At 54.9% G+C, this 7,500-nt stretch overlaps 3 non-coding genes across 3 annotated transcripts in view; all 3 read left to right on the forward strand.

The window, feature by feature from the left end:
• The first annotated feature begins 3,876 nt into the window (after window positions 1–3,876).
• On the forward strand, window positions 3,877–5,769 carry LOC126332606 (small subunit ribosomal RNA). Its single transcript, XR_007563791.1, has one exon. It is a non-coding gene; the product is annotated as a small subunit ribosomal RNA (ribosomal RNA).
• Window positions 5,770–6,137: 368 nt separating this feature from the next.
• LOC126332614 (5.8S ribosomal RNA) lies at window positions 6,138–6,292 on the forward strand. Its single transcript, XR_007563799.1, has one exon. It is a non-coding gene; the product is annotated as a 5.8S ribosomal RNA (ribosomal RNA).
• A 188-nt stretch (window positions 6,293–6,480) lies between these two features.
• Window positions 6,481–7,500, forward strand: part of LOC126332611 (large subunit ribosomal RNA) — a 4,222-nt gene continuing 3,202 nt past the window's right edge. Inside the window, exon 1 of the ribosomal RNA XR_007563796.1 lies at window positions 6,481–7,500. This exon is cut by the window's right edge and continues 3,202 nt beyond it. This is a non-coding gene — a ribosomal RNA (large subunit ribosomal RNA).

The following is a 7,500-nucleotide window of genomic DNA, read 5'->3' on the forward strand; positions in this document are numbered from 1 at the left end:
CTCATTTGCCGAGCCCACCCACACAAAACCTGCACCCCCCTCCAGCGCAGGAGCCGCAACCCGGGTGCGTACGCCGCACCAAGTGCTCCACCCGCGACCGTACGTGCCCCGCCGAAATCGCAACTCCGGCGGATGAACGGCGGACTTTTCTCGCAGTCGTAAGTTGCAATCCACCCCTATATCTTGCGTCTCATGAAGAGTTATATCAAGTATGCCAAATTCCCGCTGTCCCTATACATGCAGTAAGTTCGTCATGGGCGCTGGCCGGCAGGCCGCGAGACCTGACGCCCGGCGGCAAAGAGTGCTCCTCTGAGGATATAGATGTTCCGTTCCGCCGCACAATGGTGACGGTGACCGCTGCCTGCGGTGGCAACGCTGGGCACAGTCGATACTCGCCGTGTGGTGGAAGGTAAACATTATGCGGTACATCAGTACTTTCCTAATAGTTCGGTCGTCTCACGGCACTGCTTAGTAAATGATGCAAGGCCACATATAGATGATTTATGCGAATGTCCCTATACGTGCTGTAAGACTGGGCACACAACGTGAATCGCACGTCAGCCAGACACTCGAACATGCACTACTCTCGGCCTGCAACGGAGACACACAATACGTAAACATCTGGAATGCGACAATGTCGAGTGCACCCTCTCTGCCACATTGCACCGTCGACACTATGATAACCAGACCAGTAGGTCCACCTATAAAAGCACAATACCACACTCCTCCGACAACTACCATTGCTCAGATAAACCAACACCACCAACACACATCCTACACAGAGGGGCACCAAATATCACCACCCGCCCTCGTGTTATACCACATGAAAAATTGCAGAAGTGAGAGACACAGACCCGCCAGCCTCTTGCTACAAGCATCGAACCGACGTGACGTATCTGACGGTGACTCAGGCATCCGCGTACTGCCACCACTATCCACCCCCCCCCCTCTCTGCCCCCTTCCCACACAATACCAAATTTAACCAACTTTATCGCTTAACCTAACTGTGGTTTTACCAGATTATCGCTTAACCTAACTGTGGTTTTACCAGATTATCGCTTAACCTAACTGTGGCTGTACCAGATTATCGCTTAACCTAACTGTGGCTGTACCAGATTATCGCTTAACCTAACTGTGGCTGTACCAGATTATCGCTTAACCTAACTGTGGCTGTACCAGATTATCGCTTAACCTAACTGTGGCTGTACCAGATTATCGCTTAACCTAACTGTGGCTGTACCAGATTATCGCTTAACCTAACTGTGGTTGTACCAGATTATCCCTTAACCTAACTCAATTTGTCCCTTAACCTAACTCAATTTGTCCCTTAACCTAACTCAATTTGTCCCTTAACCTAACTCAATTTGTCCCTTAACCTAACTCAATTTGTCCCTTAACCTAACTCAATTTGTCCCTTAACCTAACTCAATTTGTCCCTTAACCTAACTCAATTTGTCCCTTAACCTAACTCAATTTGTCCCTTAACCTAACTCAATTTGTCCCTTAACCTAACTCAATTTGTCCCTTAACCTAACCCACGTTGTCCCTTAACCTAACTCAATTTGTCCCTTAACCTAACTCAATTTGTCCCTTAACCTAACTCAATTTGTCCCTTAACCTAACTCAATTTGTCCCTTAACCTAACTCAATTTGTCCCTTAACCTAACTCAATTTGTCCCTTAACCTAACCCACGTTGTCCCTTAACCTAACCCACGTTGTCCCTTAACCTAACCCACGTTGTCCCTTAACCTAACCCACGTTGTCCCTTAACCTAACCCACGTTGTCCCTTAACCTAACCCACGTTGTCCCTTAACCTAACCCACGTTGTCCCTTAACCTAACCCACGTTGTCCCTTAACCTAACCCACGTTGTCCCTTAACCTAACCCACGTTGTCCCTTAACCTAACCCACGTTGTCCCTTAACCTAACCCACGTTGTCCCTTAACCTAACCCACGTTGTCCCTTAACCTAACCCACGTTGTCCCTTAACCTAACCCACGTTGTCCCTTAACCTAACCCACGTTGTCCCTTAACCTAACCCACGTTGTCCCTTAACCTAACCCACGTTGTCCCTTTGCCTAACATAGTTCACTGCTCGGAATCTCTGGTGTCGTTGTTATCCTCATGTAGATGTCTTGCGAGTGTTGCTTACTTTCCACATATTCCCGCTATCCACTGTCAATTGTACTGCAATAGGACTATATCGCCCCCCCCCCTCTGCCCCTCTCTTTGTGTCTCCGTCCTCTCAAGCTGGTCGGTCTGGCGTTTGAGTGTTAAATGAGCCTCGCAGCTGTTCAGTTGCGTTCAGATGTCGACGCCCTCAGTGTACGTCGTGGTATGGTCTGTGTCCATTGTCCGCTGATGTCGTACGCGTAACCCACACGCTGTACCGATCATCGGTAGTTACGTACAGAGTGAAGTAGTGTGATACGTGTGACCGTACGCTGGCTGTGCCCAACGGTGTCGAATCTCAATTTCCATATGTTGTGCTCGATGCTACTTGTCTCGTCTCCCAATAACAGCTAGGTTGCACTGTGGTACGCCGTAGAGGCGTGTGGGAGGAACGTACGAACGCATTGTATGTCACCCTGGGTCGCTGGGGGTGGTGGTGCGGTGAGTCAGGTCAGGTCAGCGTGAGCCGTGTGATGTAGTGACGCGTGTATTCCGACTTTGTCGTATTGCCTCACACAAAGTGCTACCCTGGTGGACCGCGTTCCATATCTGGGACATGCCGCAGATGCCGGTTGACAGTGGATCGCGGAAGGGACATCGCATACGTGCGCGGGCCACCTTCCACGTGTTCTCTTCTGCACATGTCGCAGTGTGTATGTGGTCTGATGTAGCGTGTCGTGACACATGACATCCTGGCATGCAAGAATTGTTGAATTCGCAAATGTAGGTGGACATCTACGTTTACTGCCCAAGATACGCAAATGAACTGGAAATCCGTTGTTGAGCGGTTGTTCACGCTGGAGGTGAATCTGTGATGGCGACGATCGGTACAGCTATTAACCGGTTGTTTCAGCGGTACCCGCCACATCCACACACGTGACTAGGCCCATGTGGGTATGAAGCGATACGCGGCGGTGGCTTGGTGGGACTGTTCCCGGCCGGTGAAGGGGGGCCGCCCGGCGTGTTGGCCGCGCGCTGCGTGGGCGCACGCGCAACAGGCGGCTGGTGGGGGGCGCCGAGTGGCAGGAGCGCCAGCCGACGGGCTCGGCAGGCGGCGCAGCTACGCTGCGGCGCACCCTGCACGCGGCGCCTGGCGGCCAAAGTTGGTTCAGCCGAGCCCGGTGCGAAGCGCGGTGGACATCTGCAGTGTGCTGGTCTGATTGAGGACTGTGTGCGTTGAGGATGCGCCGCCGCCTGGCACTCGGCGCCGCGACGCCGTCTGCTGCTCGGTCGCCCCAGCGGTTCTCGCAGGTGGTTTGTATCGCAGTTGTGCGGACGTGTTGGCGCGTGCGCTGTGCTGGGAGAGTTCGCTTCTGCACCCAAGTGGGGCTTTGCCCTTGTGTGGCGCTGGCGTTGGAGCTGCCGGTCACCATAGGTGGCGCGTGTTGTCTCCCGCCGGCAATGCCACGACAGCACGCTCCCGGGCCTCTGTCGGCAGCGGCAAGCTCAGTTGGGAGCAAGGGTGTTCGCACTAAAACCGTCTACTCGCCTAACTCCGGGCGATTGCGCCTCTCTCGAAACCGACCAAGTACCTAGGACGGCGCTGCGCGCCGCCGGGACCTGAGAGGGTTTCGAGGTGTATCGTGCAGGGGAGCTCGGCCTCCTCCTGTTTGCAGAATAATTGAGCGGACGCTTGCGTGTTCGCGCGGGCCCCCGGGACACACTCCCGGGCGGCCGGCTGCTCAGCTCTAGTTGACGCAGCTCCCTGGTTGATCCTGCCAGTAGTCATATGCTTGTCTCAAAGATTAAGCCATGCATGTCTCAGTACAAGCCGCATTAAGGTGAAACCGCGAATGGCTCATTAAATCAGTTATGGTTCCTTAGATCGTACCCACGTTACTTGGATAACTGTGGTAATTCTAGAGCTAATACATGCAAACAGAGTCCCGACCAGAGATGGAAGGGACGCTTTTATTAGATCAAAACCAATCGGATTGGCTTGTCTGGTCCGTTTGCCTTGGTGACTCTGAATAACTTTGGGCTGATCGCACGGTCCTCGTACCGGCGACGCATCTTTCAAATGTCTGCCTTATCAACTGTCGATGGTAGGTTCTGCGCCTACCATGGTTGTAACGGGTAACGGGGAATCAGGGTTCGATTCCGGAGAGGGAGCCTGAGAAACGGCTACCACATCCAAGGAAGGCAGCAGGCGCGCAAATTACCCACTCCCGGCACGGGGAGGTAGTGACGAAAAATAACGATACGGGACTCATCCGAGGCCCCGTAATCGGAATGAGTACACTTTAAATCCTTTAACGAGTATCTATTGGAGGGCAAGTCTGGTGCCAGCAGCCGCGGTAATTCCAGCTCCAATAGCGTATATTAAAGTTGTTGCGGTTAAAAAGCTCGTCGTTGGATTTGTGTCCCACGCTGTTGGTTCACCGCCCGTCGGTGTTTAACTGGCATGTATCGTGGGACGTCCTGCCGGTGGGGCGAGCCGAAGGGGTGCTTTCGCGTCCCGAGGCGGACCCCGTTTAAATCCTACCAGGGTGCTCTTTGTTGAGTGTCTCGGTGGGCCGGCACGTTTACTTTGAACAAATTAGAGTGCTTAAAGCAGGCAAGCCCGCCTGAATACTGTGTGCATGGAATAATGGAATAGGACCTCGGTTCTATTTTGTTGGTTTTCGGAACCCGAGGTAATGATTAATAGGGACAGGCGGGGGCATTCGTATTGCGACGTTAGAGGTGAAATTCTTGGATCGTCGCAAGACGAACAGAAGCGAAAGCATTTGCCAAGTATGTTTTCATTAATCAAGAACGAAAGTTAGAGGTTCGAAGGCGATCAGATACCGCCCTAGTTCTAACCATAAACGATGCCAGCCAGCGATCCGCCGCAGTTCCTCCGATGACTCGGCGGGCAGCCTCCGGGAAACCAAAGCTTTTGGGTTCCGGGGGAAGTATGGTTGCAAAGCTGAAACTTAAAGGAATTGACGGAAGGGCACCACCAGGAGTGGAGCCTGCGGCTTAATTTGACTCAACACGGGAAACCTCACCAGGCCCGGACACCGGAAGGATTGACAGATTGATAGCTCTTTCTTGATTCGGTGGGTGGTGGTGCATGGCCGTTCTTAGTTGGTGGAGCGATTTGTCTGGTTAATTCCGATAACGAACGAGACTCTAGCCTGCTAACTAGTCGCGTGACATCCTTCGTGCTGTCAGCGATTACTTTTCTTCTTAGAGGGACAGGCGGCTTCTAGCCGCACGAGATTGAGCAATAACAGGTCTGTGATGCCCTTAGATGTTCTGGGCCGCACGCGCGCTACACTGAAGGAATCAGCGTGTCTTCCTAGGCCGAAAGGTCGGGGTAACCCGCTGAACCTCCTTCGTGCTAGGGATTGGGGCTTGCAATTGTTCCCCATGAACGAGGAATTCCCAGTAAGCGCGAGTCATAAGCTCGCGTTGATTACGTCCCTGCCCTTTGTACACACCGCCCGTCGCTACTACCGATTGAATGATTTAGTGAGGTCTTCGGACTGGTACGCGGCATCGACTCTGTCGTTGCCGATGCTACCGGAAAGATGACCAAACTTGATCATTTAGAGGAAGTAAAAGTCGTAACAAGGTTTCCGTAGGTGAACCTGCGGAAGGATCATTACCGACTAGACTGCATGTCTTTCGATGTGCGTGTCGTGTCGTGTCGCGCAACACGCTACCTGTACGGCAGTGGCCGTGCGCCGCGTGCGGAACCACGCGTGCCTCTCAAAACTAGCGGAAGTGTTGTTGTTGTGTGGTACGAGCGCTGAAGCTCTGGAGCGGCTGGCCTGCGGTACCTGGCGCCTGGCGCCGGTTTTGAATGACGTTCGCCCGAGTGCCTGTCCGCTCCGGTGTGGAGCCGTACGACGCCCATCGGCTGTGAGGCCGTTGGACACAAAAAAAAATAGTGGAACAGGGGCCGTCAGACGCCTCAGTCCCGCAAATGCTACTGTCTTGAAAGAGACAGTGGGAGACTGAAAAGGAAAAGATCACCCAGGACGGTGGATCACTCGGCTCGTGGGTCGATGAAGAACGCAGCAAATTGCGCGTCGACATGTGAACTGCAGGACACATGAACATCGACGTTTCGAACGCACATTGCGGTCCATGGATTCCGTTCCCGGGCCACGTCTGGCTGAGGGTCGGCTACGTATACTGAAGCGCGCGGCGTTTGTCCCGCTTCGGAGACGTGGGAGTGTCGTGGTCGCCTGTGTGGCCGGCCGCGTCTCCTTAAACGTGCGATGCGCGCCCGTCGCCTGGCGGTTCGCATACCGGTACTTTCTCGGTAGCGTGCACAGCCGGCTGGCGGTGTGGCGTGCGACACCTCGTACAACGACCTCAGAGCAGGCGAGACTACCCGCTGAATTTAAGCATATTACTAAGCGGAGGAAAAGAAACTAACAAGGATTCCCCCAGTAGCGGCGAGCGAACAGGGAAGAGTCCAGCACCGAACCCCGCAGGCTGCCGCCTGTCGTGGCATGTGGTGTTTGGGAGGGTCCACTACCCCGACGCCTCGCGCCGAGCCCAAGTCCAACTTGAATGAGGCCACGGCCCGTAGAGGGTGCCAGGCCCGTAGCGGCCGGTGCGAGCGTCGGCGGGACCTCTCCTTCGAGTCGGGTTGCTTGAGAGTGCAGCTCCAAGTGGGTGGTAAACTCCATCTGAGACTAAATATGACCACGAGACCGATAGCGAACAAGTACCGTGAGGGAAAGTTGAAAAGAACTTTGAAGAGAGAGTTCAAAAGTACGTGAAACCGTTCTGGGGTAAACGTGAGAAGTCCGAAAGGTCGAACGGGTGAGATTCACGCCCATCCGGCCACTGGCCCCCGCCCTCGGCAGATGGGGCCGGCCGCCCGCGCGGAGCAATCCGCGGCGGGGTCGTGTCCGGTTGCCTTTCCACTCGCCGCGGGGTGGGGCCGTTCCGGTGTGCGGTGGGCCGCACTTCTCCCCTAGTAGGACGTCGCGACCCGCTGGGTGCCGGCCTACGGCCCGGGTGCGCAGCCTGTCCTTCCGCGGGCCTCGGTTCGCGTCTGTTGGGCAGAGCCCCGGTGTCCTGGCTGGCTGCTCGGCGGTATATCTGGAGGAGTCGATTCGCCCCTTTGGGCGCTCGGGCTCCCGGCAAGCGCGCGCGGTTCTTCCCGGATGACGGACCTACCTGGCCCGGCCCCGGACCCGCGCCGCTGTTGGCTCGGGATGCTCTCGGGCGGAATAATCGCTCCCGTCAGCGGCGCTTCAGCTTTGGACAATTTCACGACCCGTCTTGAAACACGGACCAAGGAGTCTAACATGTGCGCGAGTCATTGGGCTGTACGAAACCTAAAGGCGTAATGAAAGTGAAGGTCTCGCCTTGCGCG

Source organism: Schistocerca gregaria, unplaced genomic scaffold, assembly GCF_023897955.1.
Source record: "Schistocerca gregaria isolate iqSchGreg1 unplaced genomic scaffold, iqSchGreg1.2 ptg001480l, whole genome shotgun sequence".
Lineage (NCBI taxonomy): Eukaryota > Metazoa > Arthropoda > Insecta > Orthoptera > Acrididae > Schistocerca > Schistocerca gregaria.